The 19,489-nt window shown below is 32.3% G+C and overlaps 1 pseudogene; it reads left to right on the top strand.

Moving 5' to 3' along the window:
• The first annotated feature begins 3,618 nt into the window (after positions 1–3,618).
• LOC142644633 (putative inactive chitinase-like protein LaCIC) lies at positions 3,619–5,230 on the top strand (annotated as a pseudogene).
• The last annotated feature ends 14,259 nt before the right edge of the window (positions 5,231–19,489 follow it).

Here is a 19,489-nt window from a genome sequence, read left to right as displayed (position 1 = left end):
CTTTTTTTGGCCACACATGATGAGAATTATTAAATGACAATCTCCCAAGACTATTTATTATTCCCTTTGTAGTTAGTGTTTAGGAAATCTATTTTGTGTTGCAACTTGCTAGTGTGATTTGAAAATATAACTTTGTATCTTTTTGGAAACTGTTTATCTAGTTTTTTGTTAGAGTGTGCTAAAGTATACTTGTAACTTGAAAAAATTGAAAAAGTAAAAACAGACTATAAAAAGTGAGATTTTAAAAAGTTATACATAAAAACTAAAAATTCAAAGGGAAAAGTCAAAATTGATGCCAAATAGACTAGCATGTTTAACTCTTCTTTTTAGAGCTATATCTCCACTTTGAGGGTTTCGAAACCATTTCCTGTTCCAATATTTCAGTACACATGACAAGATTGATATATTGGAACATATAATAGTTTGGACTTTAGAATCTTTTTGGATGAAGATAAAACTCTCCTAAAAAGGAGCCTACAAATTTAATAACACTTTTTTTTTTTTTTTTTTTTTTGCATCACGCTTGCAACACAAAATAGATGAATGATTTTTTTTTTTTTTGGAAATTGATGAACGAATTGGGTCAATGTTTTTAATGAACTTTCATATACCATTTTGATCTAGATGGCTATATCAAAATTAATAAATTTATTCCATTTACGAAATACATCTTAAGATTTTAAGAGTTCATTTTTATCTCTCTTTTAAATAATATTTTTACATTATAAGCTTTTGAGTAGCCAATAAAGCCATTTCACCGTGTCTTAAATCTTAATTGTTTTCTAAGAAAAATGAACAGTAGGGGAATACAATTCACATTCAATGAAGTTGAATAAATTGAAAATCAAATAGCTGTCAGATTCTACTATTCCCTTATTAACAAATTAACAATTGCCTTAATGGATAACAAATTAAACAAAACAAATAATTTTATGTTTTTTTTAGGAAACAAATAATTATATGGTTGACAATGCTAGATCTCAATCAAAATTGGTGAAAGAAGGATGGTCATCTTATTCTAACCTTTTCCTATATATTCAAACACGGCTTAATTATGATCCAAACTTTGATATTAATTTGTATAGGTGAAACATAACTAAAATGAAGACATATATACTAACAGTTATTGAGAGTTCATGAGATTAACGAGTTCTTATGTTTCAAAACTCTAGTCAACATCTTAATCTTAAAGCTATCATTATATAAATCATTTATGTAATTATATAGTGCATATGAGATGGGAGATATATAATACATGACCCAAAAATAATCAAATAATAGAAAAGAATTAGACATTTTGTCGAGAAATTAGAAAAGAAATCATAGATCCTCTGTATGGGTAATGATATTTAATTTTGTACACCTATAAAGTATCTAGCAGGGGACCGTAACACAATTTCTAACTTGATGCCTATGGCAGTGAATGATTGAAGTGATAATGCCATGTGAATCATGTGATAGACCGAATAGTCAATTCAGGAAAATGAAATATAATGCCCTCTGAACAACAAGTCGAAAAGGCTAAGGCCAAATTTATGGGATATTATCACTTTTCTTGAGCATATCCTTCCTTTCTTATTTTTAAAAAGTTTAGGCTAAGTGTGGGTTTGTCATGGGTTAATTTTGCTAGCTTATTTTACTATCCAGTTTATTTTTCTATTATTTATGGGCCCCACTGCACTTTTTAGTACTATTCATGGATTCTACTGTACTATTTTAACTAACTTTTATATTTATTTACAGTACTTTTAACAAAAAATTTTCAGTTTCAACAAAATAAGCAAATCCTAAACATACCCAAACTGCGAAATTTATTCTTTATGTTTCACCAAAATTAATACAGTCCTCTAACTTTGTTTTCGTTTATTTAAGTCCTCTAACTTCTAAGTTTATTTAATTATTCCATCAACTTTTGTTATATGTTGTATTTTCTAAATTTTTAAAATTTTCTTCCAATTTTTTTAAATTAAAAAAATTGTAATAAAAGTTGAAGAAAATGTTTTAATTGAATAGATATAAAACATCAAGGACCGAAATGAATGAATGCAAAATTAGAAGACTGAAATGAATGTTAAAATTTATAAAGGAAATTCACTTTTCAAAGGTAATATTGTTTAAAGATTGATGTGGACATGGTGCTTAGAAGCAATATAATATGTGATTATCTTTAAGGATAATAAAACTTTTTTTTTTTTTTTTTTGCTGAATAAGGATCATACAACTTATTGGTTCTGATATAGCATCTATCATGTTAGTTTGCAGAATAAATGTATTATGAAAGAATTTAACTAGTTTCCAAACCTGTTTTTCCTTTTTATTATTCTTGAGCAATGCTAGGCTTACATGTCTAATAAAATATATCCCACATGGGTTGAAATCATTTTTCAGCCTGGTAAATTTAGTGTCATAAGCCATTGCTTTTCTGTTGAATAAAAAAAATAACCATTATTTGTCTCATCAATTTTCAATATATGATGTTACATCCAATCCATAATGCTATGTTGACACCAAATAAAGATGCACGCATGAGAAAAAAAAAATCAATGTTTTGGATTGCATATATCATATATATATGCAGTATTATTAAAAAACGAAATTTGATTATGGCAAATACTTGTTAATAACTTAAAAACATGATTAAAATCACAGTTTCAAGTTATGAATACACTGTGTAAAGCAAACACCGCTCTTTTATTATAACCCGTTGATTATAACTTAAAGCAAACAAATACCTCTATTTATAGTTTAGATATGTCATATTGCATGTTTAGAAATAAGAAAACACTATCATAAAAATATATGTATTAATTTCAAACTCAAGTACAATAATTTAGATGTAGTATATTAAGTTCCTCAATTTTTATACGTAACTTTGAATTTAATTTATCTTGAGAAATATTAACATTATTTATGTTAAAATGATCAATAAAACCAAATGTTTAAATTTAATTTACGAACCTTTTGACTGTATCTAAGATACTAAATCTTAGTTATTCATTATGAATGATGTCTTCAGATTATCAATAGTATTCTTTCTTTTTTTGATAAAAAAGGAGAAATTCATTCAACTAATGATGTCTACAGATTGTGGCCATAAATTAATAGCATTCATGTACAACATGACAAGGTCACACAAAAAATTAGCCCACGTTTTCTTCCTTTTTAAAGCTAAATTATTACTAGATAAGATGGGAAGCTGAAATCTGCCATCGGGTTATTGATCGTTAAAAGATAAACAGACAAAACTTGATCCCTCTCTACTATGCTATATATGAAAAGAAAAACAGAGTATTGCAGAAACTCTTTTGCTGAATTTCGGATGTTGCAACCTCATTTACAACTCACATCTATATATATAGATGTGTTAGGAGTTTAGGATGACTACAAGCTTCAAGAATACTACAGAAATTTGCTTCATTTCTCTTTAATTGACCCTTGTCCATGAGGTGTCTACTTGCATGCTTGCTTGGTGCTGGATTCTTCATTTGTTGACACTCAGATTTCAGTTGCTTCTTTCTTTGACGCATAGGGAGCCACTTGTCAATTACAAATTACATTTTAACAATATATACCATCCCACTTGATCACCAATTCACCATCCTAAAACATCAACTTGAAACACAAACAACTATGAAAATGAGGTTTTGTGCTTTGGTTATTTTCTCTTTGTTGTTGTCTTCATTCCAAGGAGGCTTAGCTGAGCAATGTGGTACGCAAGCAGGGGGTGCTCTTTGCCCAAATGGGTTGTGCTGCAGCCAGTGGGGCTGGTGCGGCACCACAGCTAATTATTGCGACAATGGTTGTCAAAGCCAATGTAGTGGTGGCGGTGGCGGTGGCGGTGGCGGCGGTGGTGGTGGTGAAGGAGGAGATATTGGTAGTATAATTTCAAGCGATAATTTTGATCAGCTACTACCGTATCGTAATGCTGTTGCCTGCCCTGCTAGGAATTTCTACACTTATGATGCTTTCATAGAAGCCGCAAATTCCTTTCCTGGCTTTGGCACAACTGGGGACATTGACATTCGTAAAAGAGAGATAGCTGCTTTCTTAGCCCAAACTTCACATGAAACTACCGGTAGTTCACTTTAATTTACTTATTAGTATAATTAAACAAATTGTTACGGATCATAGATGACATGAATACCATACTATTGAATATTGATTGCTAAAGGAAAACCTGATTTCGTCACATGCCATAGTCTGAAATGATAACATTCGTTCTTTATTTTACATCTATATGAAAGAAAAAAAAGGGACAAAAAATACTTTGGTAAAGTGAATTGATTTTCAATTTAGATTTAAAGTTATTGCTTTTAATAGTTAATGTATTCGATGGCTAAGGTCACTCATGCATTACAATTTAAAAATAAAGTGTATTATTAAATATAAAAAAACCAACAATGACTTTGCTACATGATTTATACAATTTGTTTCTATAATAAATTTATAATTTATGTTGTACATGTAGGGGGATGGCCAACTGCACCTGGTGGTCCGTACTCTTGGGGGTATTGCTTTGTTAGAGAAATAAACGGTGGATTATACTGTGCATGGAATCCCAATTATCCTTGTGCTTCTGGTCAAGAATATTATGGCCGTGGTCCTATCCAACTTTCATGGTTAGTACATGACCTTATTATCCAAAGTTTAATGATCTAAATTTTGTACTTTAGAGTCACAATATTTTTATTGCATATCTCACATGATAGTGTCAATGATAAATCTATATAAGAATCAATAATAATTTAGTCACTCGAAAAATATTGTCCATGTAACATTACTCTTTGTACTAACACTATTGTCATGTACACTAAATCACTAATTATGACAATTTAGGAACTATAACTATGGGCAGTGTGGAGAAGCCTTAGAGTTGGATCTATTGAACAATCCAGACCTTGTGGCCACTGATCCAGTTATTTCATTTAAGGCAGCAATCTAGTTTTGGATGACTCCACAGTCACCAAAGCCATCATGCCATGATGTAATCACCGGAAATTGGAACCCGTCTAGTGTTGACGTTGTAATTGGTCGGCTTTCTGGCTATGGTACCACCACAAACATCATCAATGGTGGCCTTGAGTGTGGTCGAGGTCCGAATGCTCAGGTGGAGAATCGCATTGGATTCTATAAGAGGTATTGTGACTTTCTTGGAGTTGGCTATGGTGACAACCTTGATTGCTACAACCAAATCCCTTTTGGAAATGGGCTGTTGGTGGACACTATGTAATTCAATAGTCCAAAATTCTGAATCTAGATGACTAGATTTAGTCTGTGGACACCATGACCAACACTATGTAATTCAATAGTCCAAAATTTTGAATCTAGATTACTAGATTTAGTCCATGGACACCATGTTTTAGTCCAAGCTTTCTAAATTACTTTGTATTACCTTATGGTCTTGTGGTTAAACTGAAGAATAAAGATCCTCTTATTAATCAGAGAGGTTAATCAAGGGTTTGATGGAAGAGAAATATGGATGTTGTTGTTACTATCAAAAGTAATGTTTTTCTTTATTATTTAGTGAAGTAATGTTAAATGTTTATGTAGCTATCCTCTCCAAAAGAAGAAAAAAAAATTTACAAAAATATTAGAAGTAATTAAAGTGAATTAGAGTATCCCAACAAACGAGGTAAATGCAAAATCCTCTCTTTTTTAGGGAGTAAAAAAAAAATATTAATCCAACAGTCTCAGTCACTCTATAAACAAGAACAGTCACTCTTTTGGTCTGAAGTGCTACTGTTTATTATATATAAAAAAAAACTTTAATTGAATAAAAAATTAACTCAACCCAATTAAAATATTCAAGTTTATTTCAATAGTTACAAATCTCAATCCACCTCCTTTCTCTCAAGAGTGCCAATTCTATCTGGATGGGGTAAAAAACCCCAATTTTAAGCACATCAATCACATTGCGCCACGTTAGTTGATTGCAAACTAAAGAATAAAACTTATCACGCATAATCTTGCCTCTAAAAATTATATACCAAAATTGTATCTTCCTTAGAAATCAAAACCAACTAAATCTCCAAGCTGGCTAAGAAACAACCCCAATCGCCAAAAATGCTGCCCAAATTAAACCTCTGGAGATGTTGCCAAAATCCGCCAATTGTGGGGTTCATTTTTCTTTTCTAGATTTTGTAAAATAAAATTTAGAGGGAGGAAGAGAGATCACCAAATCATTGATAACGGTGGACCATTGGTGGGTGAAGTCACTAATGACTTCTTCAGCTTCTTTGTGCATTTGATAACATCACAATTGCTAACATCAACACAGAAGTACATTAATTTGTTGGTTTTTTTTTGGTTTTAATGATATTTTAATTGGGTGTTAATGTGGTGTTATATTATTGGTAGCGTAACATCCGGACAGAATTCAAACTCTTCTCTCAAATGTCTCTAAACTCAGAGACAAGGTCAACATAAATCAAAAAACCAAATCTTGTTCTCATAAACCTAATAAAATCAGGGGGATTAAATACAAAAGAAGAAGACAGAAACCGATCTGTGATCTGATCATTTGGGTTGCATGCATGTTCTTGGCTACGGCTAATGCAGGATACAGAAGCGTCAAAAAGCAGAACACATCTACCTCTAGAAAATAAGAAACAGAGCACATTTGCTTTTGAAAATAACCTCAAATCCACGAGGGTTTCTTGAATCTACAAGAGTCCTTGAATCCACAAGAAGAAAGGGTTCTAGAATCCACTAGAGAAACAATAGACAAAAGTTTGAATTTTTATTAATATCAATAATTGTTTAAAAAAAAAAAAAGCATTTACAGACTTAGGAGCCAATATAAGGAAATATATTCTACAATAACTCTTAGTTAATACCTAACCATAACATGAACTAAATTTGACCTAAAAAACATTAAAAGCACCTAAAAACAAGAAAATAAATTACCTAAACCTAAAATAACGTTTTTTACATAAAAATACCAAAATTAAATAATTATAAAAATTAAATTGTAGGTTTTGCTCTGCATCAGATCCCTCCACCTAAAACAAACTCGTCCTTGGGTTCATCTTTGAAATCTTAAATCTTCTGCTCTAAATAAACAAATACTTTGTATACTTGAGCGTCTTGATCTTCTTTCCATACTTGCAACTCATCAATGGAATAAAAAAATTAACCTAGATTTCTTTTTCCTTGGTCTTCACGTAATTGTAGAGATTTACCAAGTAAGAACTGACAATTGAATGAAATCTATCAACCCCAATAAAATCAATAAATTTTGATATATCGCTTACCACCAAAATAAAAGGATCTTGAGATTGACAATTATATGATTTGACTTCATTGAGATCCTTGAAACTTTCCTCTTCAATTTCATCCTCAATGGTCTCTACCATCTTGACTTCAAGACCTTTCTCTACAATAGGATCTTCATTATTCTCCTCCACAATAATCTTGATTTTAGGATCTTCTTCCATGACAAGGCATTCATTAATTTCTTCTGATATCTATATATATTGTTCTTTGACTTCTACATAATCTTCAAGAACAATATTTTCTTCAACATGCAATTCTTCCTTTAATGGTGGAATATTTGGCTCTTCAAAATAATTCAAGTTTAAATTTCTTAGCCAAAAATAATCTTGTTTTGTGTACGACAAAAGTTCATCACAATCCAAAGGATAAAAGTTGATAGCAAGCATCTTTTTTATCTTTGGCCATGAAACAAATTTTGTCTTTACCTTGTCTAATTCTATTAGACTGTATTCATTCCCACCAACGTAAGGCATACCCACTAAGTTTATACAAAGCAAGTTTATCTTTTCTCTCATAATAAATACTCTCAAAGTCAAATAAATCCTCTAGATCAAGAAAGCAATCAAGAAAATCTTCTTTATAAAAATAAAGATTAAAACTTGTAATTCTTTTATAAGGCATATATGAAATTTGCTTACCAATAGATTGCTTGTGAGTTATGTCTCCACGACAATTATCCCTATTGTTTCCATGCTCCAACGATGACATCCTAGCAAAAATATTTGTGAGTGCTAAGTGTATGTCCCGTAATACTTTATAAGTTTTCTATCACCAGAATTGCTACCATCTCATACATCAGCCACTAGACTAGAATAAGTCAAGGCTTTTTTTTTTTTTTTTTTTAAATTTGATAAACACACATATACATATATAGGGGAAGGGAGATGAGATAAGGGAAGGATAAGTCAAGTCTTTGATACCAATTGATGTGGGAATGTGGAAGTGTCTAGAAGCAAAACACGTCTACCTCTAGAAAACAATAAGCAAAACATGTTTGTTTCTAAAAATAACTTCGAATCTACGAGGGTTCCTTAAATCCACAAGGAGAAGGGTTCTAGAATCCACCAGAGTAGGCTTTATTAATATAAATAATTGTTAAAAAAAATGTTTACAGACTTAGGGGTCTATTTAAGAGCTCTGTAAAACTTCACAGACAAGAATATATATATATATATATATATATATATATATATATATATATATATATTTAAAAAGATACTCAGTGTTGTTGAGTCGTTCCACATTGAAAATGTGTGATATTGAGAAGAAGTTTATCACTTGCTTCGCGACACTAACTGTCACATGCAATTTTGGTGTTAGCCTGTGAGTGTATTCCCTTATTTCATCATCCTTCCCTATATGTGTGTGTTTCTCAAAAAAAAAAAAAAAAAAAAAAAAAAAAAAAAAACTCCTAGTTAATACCTAATCATAACATGAACCAAATTTAACCTAAAAAACATTAAATACACATAAAAACAAGGAAATAAATCACCTAAATCTCAAATAACCTTTTTTAACCTCAAAATACCAAAATTAAATAATTAAATAATTATAAAATTTAAATTATAGATTCTATCCTACAGTGGCATGGAGGACCGTTGAGTGGACGATGTGGCTTTGCACAGTGGAGGCCAAGTGCTGGAAACAAGTTCTACAGAACTCGTGAAGGCTGTTGAAGTATTGAAGAGATATCAAGGTGCTCTATCTTTCCGTGTCTCTGCGTTTGACAGCAAAATGTGTGCTTCTCGGTTATTAGGTTAAAAAAAAAAAAAAAAAAACGTGTGGTAAAGACTAAAGATAATGACCCTATGCTTTTTCTTTTCTTTTTTTTTTTTTTTTGGTAAGAAAAATTAGAAAGTGGTAAAGATTAAAAAAAAAAAAAAAATTCTTTTTTAGAATGAAGTGGCAAAGATAAGTTCATTAATAGTTCAATGCTAATAATAATCCAAAATCACTAAAGAAAGAAAATAATAATAATAATCCGAATATACACCCCCTAAACATTAATGAATAAATCCATTTCAATTTGTATACACTGATAAATTTCAAAACTAACATAGATTTGATTAATATCAAATTAAATAGAATTTTTAAAGGACTTGCACAAGACTAACATAGATTTGATAGATTCAAAATTGCATTAAAGACTAACAAATATAAATACTGCAAGCATGAAAGTTAAATTTAGATGCTCATATGACTTGCTATATCGTTGTTGCAAGTACCCCACGAGATATGATTAAATGGTCCTATGACGGTTTGAAAAGCATGACCACTAAAATTAAAAAAATAAATAAATAAATAAAGATTGTCAGAAAATATGATAGTCGAGATATTTATAAAAATTTAATTGTTGGAAATTTGAGAAATATAATAATTGAGAATGAATAAAGGAAATAATATTTTAATGATATAGAGAAATAATAGAATGTCTATTGAAAAACATGTAAGCAAAAGTAACTATTCACTTTCCAAATTGAGGGTGAAAATGGGCAAATGGCCATTTCACAAAAAAAAAAAAGAAAAAAAAAAGGGGTAAATGCCCCATTTCCTAAACTAATTAAGGAAAAATTTTTTGGAGCTCTATAGCGCCGTTTTAAGGAGCCTATAGTGATGTTTTAAGGACCTATAGCGGCGTTTTGTAACTCGGGCTCCATGAACTCGAGTTCCATGCAATTTTTTTTTTTTTAACATATAGCTCGAGTTCATGGAGCTCGAGTTACAAAACGCCGCTATAGGTCCTTAAAAACGTCACTATAAGTTTCTTAAAACATCGCTATAGGGCTTAACTCAATTTTGAGAAAATCGAGTTTCAAAAAATGGGCATTTTCCTAATTAATTTGAGAAATTGGGCAAAATGCTGTTTTTTTTTTTTTTTTTTTTGCGCAAAAAAAGGCATTTGCCCATTTTTACCCCAAATTGAGTAAAAATATAGCCAAGCTGCTGTAGCTCTTAACTCTTTGAAAGTCCTGTTACTAAAATTGTAGCATGTTATACAAAATAGCAGCTCTAGAGGAAGCCCGTATCAAAATATAACATTTCCCGCAGTGGAACCAAACCCAACTCCACCCATAATTCTCTTGACCTTGAAAGCCCAAGATCTGACAAGGCCCAAAGGCAATAGCATAAATTGGGTTTGACAAAATGTAAAAACGGCCCTTCCTCATACCACTATTGTATGCTATGGACTATGAACCCTTATTTTTACAGCAATAAATAAATTGTCATCTATTAAAGTTCTACTTTTCACACACATGGACAAATTTCTTAATTTTTGATCTTGCCATATAGAACTTTGTTTAGCCACACATGATGAGAGTTTATTAAATGACAATATCCTGAATGTTTAGGAAATCTATATTGTGTTCTAGTGTAATATGAAAATACAATTCTGTGTCGTCTATATTTTTTAAGTTCTTCTTTTTAGATCTTTTCATTTGAAATGACTCAAAACTATTTCGTGTGTCAATACTTTCAAGTTTCAACTAGCGGCAAAGTTAGGAAATTTTCTTAGGGGGCCAGTGAGTACATTTTTGTGTAATTTTTAAATTTATTACCAAATGTAAAAGAAATTAATGGAAAATTTGAAAAGCTAGGGGGGGCCATGGCCCCCCTTGGCACCCCCTAGCTCCGCCTATGCTTTCAATCTTGTATTCATAGAATACATCGTTGAAATATTGGAACATGAAACAGTTTTGAATACCTTCTGGATAAAGAAGCTTGGGAAAAATGAGCTCAAAATTTTAAATAACACATGCTTTTATTCTTGGATGACGCTAAATAGATGAATGGTTCAATGTTATTCCTTAGACATTGCCGTGGTATTGTCATTTTAACGAGCTTTCCATTATGTGTTGCTAAAGAAAGTTCTAAATGGCTGGATCAAAGTCGAAAAATTTGTTCCATTCATGAAATACAACTTAAGACTTAAAGAGTTTATTTATCTCTTTAAAAAAAAATGAGAAATGGTAAAAGCATACAATAGGGGTCTTGTGGGACTTTATGTGTCCTTAGTATTATTTTTCTCTTTAAACTAGTTTAGAGATAAATTCTTCAAATCCCTTTTTTTTTTTATTGGATATAAATTTTTAAAATCTAGTTTAGAGAGGAATTATTCCAAACTAGTCTAAAGATAAACCTTTTCTGATTTTAAGTAGACTAGAACGCTATATACCATGTCTTAATTGTCACTTATTTTAATAATTTTTTTAACGAAAAAAAGAAAATATGAAATAAAAGGAAGAAATAACTCCATAGAGAGAAAATGGTCTATGTCCAAGGATGAATTCGGGTGTCAAATTATGTCGTTGGAAATTTCTATGCACCCATGCATGCTCAGTACATTTACCGGTCTCTAATAAGTAAGTTCTGCTTAATGTTTTAATTAACTATTTAATGGACACAATATTATTTGAATTTATTTCATCAACTCAAGCAAGTAGTTAATTTTATGGCATGGTGGTTTAAAGCCAAATCATGTGATTTGTCTAAAGAAAATAAACTATTTTGTGATTTGTGAAGCATGTCTAGGTGGTTAAATGGACTCAAATTTATTTAAAAAAGTTATTGAGAATTTGAGATGCAGAACCAGCTAGCTGCCCTTTTTAATGTTTCTGTCTCTTGGGTCCCTAGATTAGCCAATATGGCAGCTCATTCTATACCAAAATGGTATTTGTCATGTAAATTTTTTGGTTCTGCTGTCCCCGTGTAGAGTAAAAGTTCAACTTTTCTGCACAAAATTTTCCCTCCCTAGACTCTCTCTTTTGATTTTTCTTTGAGCCTGGAAGAGCCTTGAGAGTTGAGGCTCTATAGCAAACAGTACACTGCAAATGCAACAGCAAACATTGCACGCCTGTGTTAGCCGTTATTTTTTGTTTGATTTGTCTCAGTACACTGTACTGTGCGCCTTTCCCTTTTTTTCTAATTTTTTTTTCCCTCTTTTTCAATTACAAAAAACCAAAATTGGACAAAAGAATAAAAAAGTTCACAAAATCTGGACTTCAGTAAATTTCAAGGAAAAAAACAATTGGTTTAAATTAAATTAAAATGGGAGGCCGGATTGGACCATAAATGAAATAAGAATTTTTTGGATCTTTTTTAAATTGAGAAATTTGATGAAGGTTAAAAATAGTTCACTATTTTGAACATATTGCGGAGCAGAGGGACAAGTATGAAACAGGTTAACAGCCTTACGATCCAATGGTTCCTTATGCTTAAAAAAAGAAGATTTGAAAGAACCCCTTTGAGACACGTGTGTGTGTGTGTGTGTGTTGCTTCTTTGATAGAAAGATGTTATTTGTGTTGATTTATCTTAGGCAATGATGACACAAAGATTTGGAAGATTGAAAGCCATAAAAAGGAAGGGGAGCACTCTATAAATGGAGCAAAATTTAGAAGATCTACAGATCCACCTTTTTTAGGTTCAATAGTTGTTACTTAAATCTCAACTGTATACCCAAAATTTTGTTATGACTAATCAATAGTTTTCTGGATTTTTCATTTTAGATTTCACATAGTTGGGACATCATTATTATTTGATAGGGGTTTTTTTTATGACACAATATTGTGAAAGTGTTTGCCGTGTTAGTTCTATTAAGTCAATTTGACTTAGGTTCAATGCATCTAGTGAATTGGACTCATTAGAATGATGAAACATGGATAAAAGTGGACATGTGTCACTATCGTAATGGCTCTAATGTAATTGGATATTGTACCAAGAGGATACTCCTGTTAAGTGTAAACTATATTTATTTGTGTGGTTACTGAGACTTAGGGATTGATAATATCATATGGCCACAACCTTTTCTATCATAAAATTTGACTATTTAAATTCAATCCAAAGAAAGCATAATACAAATTATCTTGTAGTGTTTGCTCCTGATGATTATTCTTTTATCATCATAATTATCTTTTAAGGATAAAAAATGAACTACACCTATACTCTTGGTTTCAAGTATGGTTACCCTTAAACCCCATTTTGAATATTATAAGCAGGGACAACAACACTTGAAGGCCAGGGTGGTCATAGGACCATCCTAACCTGAATTTTATATAAATATATATATATATATAAAATAATTTAAAATTTTATATTTGTCTACCCTTTAAAAAAAATTTGGAAACACCTCAAATTTTTTTTTATGCCAATAAAATTAAATTTTGTTCCATAATTTGTTCTACTTGACAATATATTGGGGCTTTCAAGCAAAAAGAAGCCCAAAAAAATTTTTTGAAATAAAATCTGAAAAAAAAAAAAAAAAAATTTATAATATAGCAAGCCCAAATGCCCAATAGATCCCAAGTAAAAAGCCCAAGATCAATTTCTTTTATTAAATTGTGTAATTTATGCTTTTAAGAAACACACTTAGAAAAATTCTTGGAACCGCCACTGATTATAAGCCCTTTCGTTTTGAACTCCATATTTATGTTCGAAACTTAAAGGCGTAGCTAAAGACATGTCTCTATGACGAATAAACTTTCATCATGTTATAATTGGATGAAGTATTCCATGATCCTTTGAGTTAAAAGGTTTATGCAGAAAATGGTAATGTCAATAATTGCTCAGTCATGATTTAAGACATCTTTCTATGGGTATAATTTCAGGTCGAAATCCTTTTTTCGTCTCTTTGGATTGAGAGAGAGGGAGGAGGAGCAAATAAAAGTAGGGTAGAGTTGGTAGGAAGAATGTAACAACCCACAACCAAAAAAAAAAGTTTGAAATAAAATTGTAAGTGTATCCATAGCGAATTATAGCACAAGTTTAGCCGCGGGAAAGCTTCTTATAACAATGCTAAGTTGAGCACAAACTAGCGCATAACTAAAGACCCACTCCGATGCTTTTTGCTGGTTGGGTTGAATAATAATATAAATTCAACCCAATTCTATGCAACTAAAAAATAAATAAAATTTTAACCGACTTGGCTTAGAAAAAGGATTGGAGTCCCTAACCGACCTTCCCTTCTTATATATTTGAGAGTGTCCGCCACCTTCTCTTTAAACTTTGTGCTCACTCTTTTGTATTCTCTCAATCAAAAGCTTTCTATGGAGGAGGAAGCTTCGGCGATGTCAGGCCTACGGAGGCCAAACAATGGGTTTCAGATTGTTTTTGGTGGGTTTGACTCCAAGGACACTCGGCACAAACCAATCACAGAGTGGTATGCCATTAACATTGAGGTCCCAGACCCAGAAGAAGCAGAGACCTATCCTTCTTCAGAAAAGCTCAGCACAAAAAAGCTCATTCCGTTTTTTGCAGGAGAGCTCAAAAAAAGCAGTTATTTTGAAGCTATAGGCTCCCATCTTTATTGTGTTGGAACTGCTGGTAATTACGATCCTAACTCTGTTAACGATATGCGTACCCTTGTGTGTACCCTCGACGTTATAAACCCTAGTGATGGTTGGAAGTTTGGTTCAATGACTGTTTATAGAGACATGTCTCACACTCACACCGTGGTTCTGGATGGTAAGTTATATGTGTTAGGTGGGATATGGCTACCCAACGACATTAATATCACTGGATGGAGGTTTTTGATCCTATCTTAAACACGTGGGAAGCTTTACCCAATCCTCCATCTGAAATTCACCTGTATATGACAATTACTGCAGTCCTTGAGTCCAAAAAACAGATTCTTGTTACTTCATATATCCGTCATACTAATAAAAGGTTTGCATCTGATGATGGCTATCATGATGGTTGTCTTGAAGCTACATTCTACACATACAATGTTACTAATCGTTGTTGGGCAACACTTGAGCCTCCTATGCGCAACCTACCTGGTAGGTCTTATAGGTTCTCTAATAAAGCTGTAGAAGCGGTTGGTAATACTCTCTATTGGGTTTTCTTCAAAGACGATTATTTGGTTGCAAGGGCTTACGATCTAGATAAGAATGTATGGTTCGAGGGCAGTGTGAACATTCGCGAAGAATTTTTTGGGAAGCATTTCATGTTCCAATATTTCAATACACTTGATTGAATTATTGGAACATGTAATACTTTAGAATCCTTCTAGCTCTGCTAAAACAGGAGCTTACAGATGAAATAATACATGTGCAACACAAAATAGATAAATAAATTGGTTCAATGTTTTTAATGAACTTTCATTATGTGAAATACAATTTTGATCTAGATGGCTATATCAAAATTCAAAAAGTCATTCAATTTGTGAAATACATCTTAAGACTTTAGGAGTTCATACATCTCTCTTTTAAATAATACTTGTATATTATAAGCTTTTGAGTAGTCGAGAGGGCCATGTCACCGTGTCTTAATGGTGTCTTTTAAGAAAAATGAGTAAGCATACCCTCTAAGAAAAAAAAAAACCCCTCCAAGTCTTAACAAATCCCAAAAAGAATATCTCATGAGCTTCAACCATAGACACAATCTCTCAAAATAATTCCTGTCCAAACGACATCCATGGACATCAAAACGTACGGCTAAAAAAAACAAATATCTTTAGTCAATGAACAATAGGGGGAACAAAATTCACGTTAAATGAACTTATCGCCGTCAGATTCTACTATTCCCATATTAAAAAATTAACACTTACCTTTCTGGATAACAAAACAAAACAAATAATTATATAAGTGAAATTTTTTTTTTAAGGGAGTTTCAACACATTCGCTTTTAACGATAATTCTTTATTATTAGATTATAATACTAATTTGTTTTTGGTAAAGGTGAAGATTGAACTCTAAATTTCTTATTCAACTATAAAATTTTTTATCAATTAAACTAACTGAAACTCATAAATAGATGAAAATGCTAGATCTCAATCAAAATTAGTAAATGAAATTCAAGTACGAGTTATTCTCATTAAAAAAAAAACGTACGGATTATGACCCAAACTTTGATATTAATTTGTATTGTAAATTTATACGTAAAATATAAATAAAAGGAAGACCATGTGAAGCGATAGAATCATGTGAATCATGTGGAAGTCACTTTCCTTGAGCTACTGCATATCCTACCTTTCGTATTATTAAAGTTTATAAAGAAGATTCATTTTTCAAAGACTGACGTGACATTTCCTTTTTACGAAGCATGTTATTAAAGAATTTAACTAGTTTCCAAACCAGTTTTGGCTTTTTTTATTATTATTTACTCTTGAGCAATGCTAGGCTTGATCTAATAAAAATTTCAACTTGTTGGTGGCATGTGTTGAAAGTAAATCCCGTAATAATTTTTCAGTCTACTAGATGACAAAAACCATTGCTTTTATATTAAATAAAAACAAACATGTGAATTATGTGGTAGTTACTTCCCTTGAGCATACTGCATATCCTCACTTTCGTATTATTAAAGTTTATAAAGGAGATTTATTTTTCAAAGACTGATGTGACATTTCCTTTTTACGAAGCACGTTATTAAAGAATTTAACTAGTTTCTAAACCAATTTTGGCTTTTTTTATTATTATTTACTCTTGAGCAATGCTAGGCTTGATAAAAATTTCAACTTTTTGGTGGCATGTGTTGAAAGTAAATCCCGTAATAATTTTTCAGTTTACTAGATGACAGAAACCATTGCTTTTCTATTAAAAACAAAATAACCATCATTTTTCTCATCAATTTTCAATATATGACGTTACATATTTTTGACACCAAAGTAAGATGCATGCACGCACGAGGAAAAAAAAGTGAAAATTGCAATAAATTTATTTGCGAATTGACATGAAACTACTTTTTCTTCTCATAATTCAAAAAATATCATTTAATTCAATTGAAATAAATTCTGTTTGTCTCTCGTTCACCTCCACTAAAAACATAGGTAAATAAGTTTTTTTTTTTTTTTTTTTTTTTTCCTTTTATGTCTCTCCTCTCAAAATATAAAAAGAAAATCTAAAAGTTAGGCTCTTTAAAGATTAAAAACATTCAACCAAAACAATCTTCAAATCAAAATTAAGAACACTCAATCAAACCTACCTTCACCCATTGTAATCTACAACCTAGCAATAAACCTTAGAGCATTCTCATCAAGAATGCTAAATATTTTAGCATTTACCATTTCAAAATTTTACTTTATCAATTTTAACATATCACTTTACAATTCACCAAACATCAAACATTCTATTTTTTTTTTACAACTTCATTTGAATAATATTATTTTTATTCTACCACTATGTCCCTCTTTTTCCACCACTTTCTTCTCAGTCCAAGCAACCTCAGTCACAGTCACACCCACGGCTAGCCACTACCAGCCACCACCACCATAAAAAATAAAAATAAACCACTAGCTGGCAGCCATCACAATCCCCAACCACCAAAATCACAAACTCAAGCCCACAACCTCATCACCACCCAATCTCACATCCTCATACCACCATTAACCAGAAAAACAAAAACAACCGAGAGACCCACAACTGCCACAACTAGTATCGCCTCAACCACGACAACCACGCCTCAGCCACAGCAACCACACCTTAGTCACGGTCAACCATTGTCACGCCTCAACCACATCAACCACGCCTCAATCACAGTCAACCATTGTCACACCTCAGCCACAACAACCAACCTCAGTCACCACAAAACCCACCACCCACCTACCCCGATCTCAACCCCAACCAAAACCCACCACCATCCACCTACCTCATTCTCAATCCCAACCAAAACCCATCACCTTGATCTCAACCCCATCCAAAACCCACCACCCCTATCTCAACCCCATCAAAACTATCGCCGAGCACCTCTGATACCCACCAAATCAAACCCACGAAACCCACCAAATCATGACCACAATCGCCAACCATAAATCCTTGAAGCTGAACGGAGAGCGGATGAATTTTAGAATGGAGGTAGTGTGATGAAAAGGGAAGGAAAATGATGCTTGGGTTGTGAAGGAGAACTAGAGAACGAGAGGGAGAATCTGAGAAAGGGAAGGGAGATGATGCCGTGTTTAAGAGATAGAATTAGACATCAATAAAATATTATACAATCTTGCTACAGTGCGCTCTCAAAAATGAGAGTGCATTGTAGCAAGATTGCAAATTTTATAGCATATACAAGTTTTGATGGAGTGGGTTTTTTGGGTTTCAGATGCTAAAAATTAGCATTTAGTATTCTTGATGAGATAACTTAGCTACCATGGTATTTTCCTACTAACAAAAACTCATCTACTACAATAGCCATTACAAAAGGGGAAAAAAAATGCAATCCATCACACCTAAACCCCACATCGCAAGACCCATATTAGAGCTCCACCGAACTCGTCGCCAATCCCAGTTGCTGATCCCAATATTTTGAAACAGAAGACAATGGGTTAAAAAAAAAAACATGTATTGTTTGCTAAACTCAAAGTTGAGTTGATTAAAATAAAAAAAAATAAAAAATAAAAAAAACTGAAAAGTTGAGGAGAGAGAGAGGATGGAGACAGTGGGGCACTGGTTAGAGATTGGTGGATTTATGCCGAAGGATGGAGATGGGTTTCGGTTCACCGATTCATTTAATCCAATTGAAAATGAATAGAAATAACCCACCCAATGAGATTGCTGGTTTGGTGGCCTAATTTGCTTGGTTGCATGTCTAGAGAGAGAGATTATTAGTAGGACGAGGAACAGCAAGAGTGGGATGTGGTTAATAATGAAAGTATTTTTGTAACAACCCAAGAAAAAGTGCTAGCTACATTTGCGCTATACCTCAAAATGACTAGTCACAATTGAAGCTCCTTGTTATTGTTGATAAAGCCTAGATCTACCAACTAAATACTCGATGTGAGACCCATCACACACCCACACACATCACACAATCGATCAAATTGAGGAAGAGTAGCAAATGTTTGGGCTTTTGCTGGAATGTGCGCATGAGTGAAGTTTAGGAAATCAATTGAATAAGATTTGAACTTCAATGTTTAAAATTTCATTTGTGTAGACCTTTAGATTTAAAGGATTTAGTTTATTTTTATTTTGATGTTGGCAGAATATTATTTGGAGATCTTTTGAGAATTGCATTATTAAGGATATTTTTAAATTTATTGATGAAATTTTCATTGATGATAATTCTTTAGTTGTTAAGAGGGCATTTCACACTTGTAGGGTGTAAACTTTATATGTGTATGGCTATTGTCACGTATCTACTCTTACTTGGGTTTGGAGCGTGACAATATTTATGGTATTAGAGTCGGCCTAGTAACCCCGTGTGGTCTTAATGACACTACCCCACAAAATGGGTCATAACAAGGGTGTTAGGGATTTAAGTAGGGGAGATTGTGATGCCCCAATTTGATTG

Source organism: Castanea sativa, chromosome 7, assembly GCF_040712315.1.
Source record: "Castanea sativa cultivar Marrone di Chiusa Pesio chromosome 7, ASM4071231v1".
Lineage (NCBI taxonomy): Eukaryota > Viridiplantae > Streptophyta > Magnoliopsida > Fagales > Fagaceae > Castanea > Castanea sativa.
The sequence above is the reverse complement of the archived record's forward strand: the minus strand, read 5'-3'. Positions and strand labels throughout refer to the sequence as shown.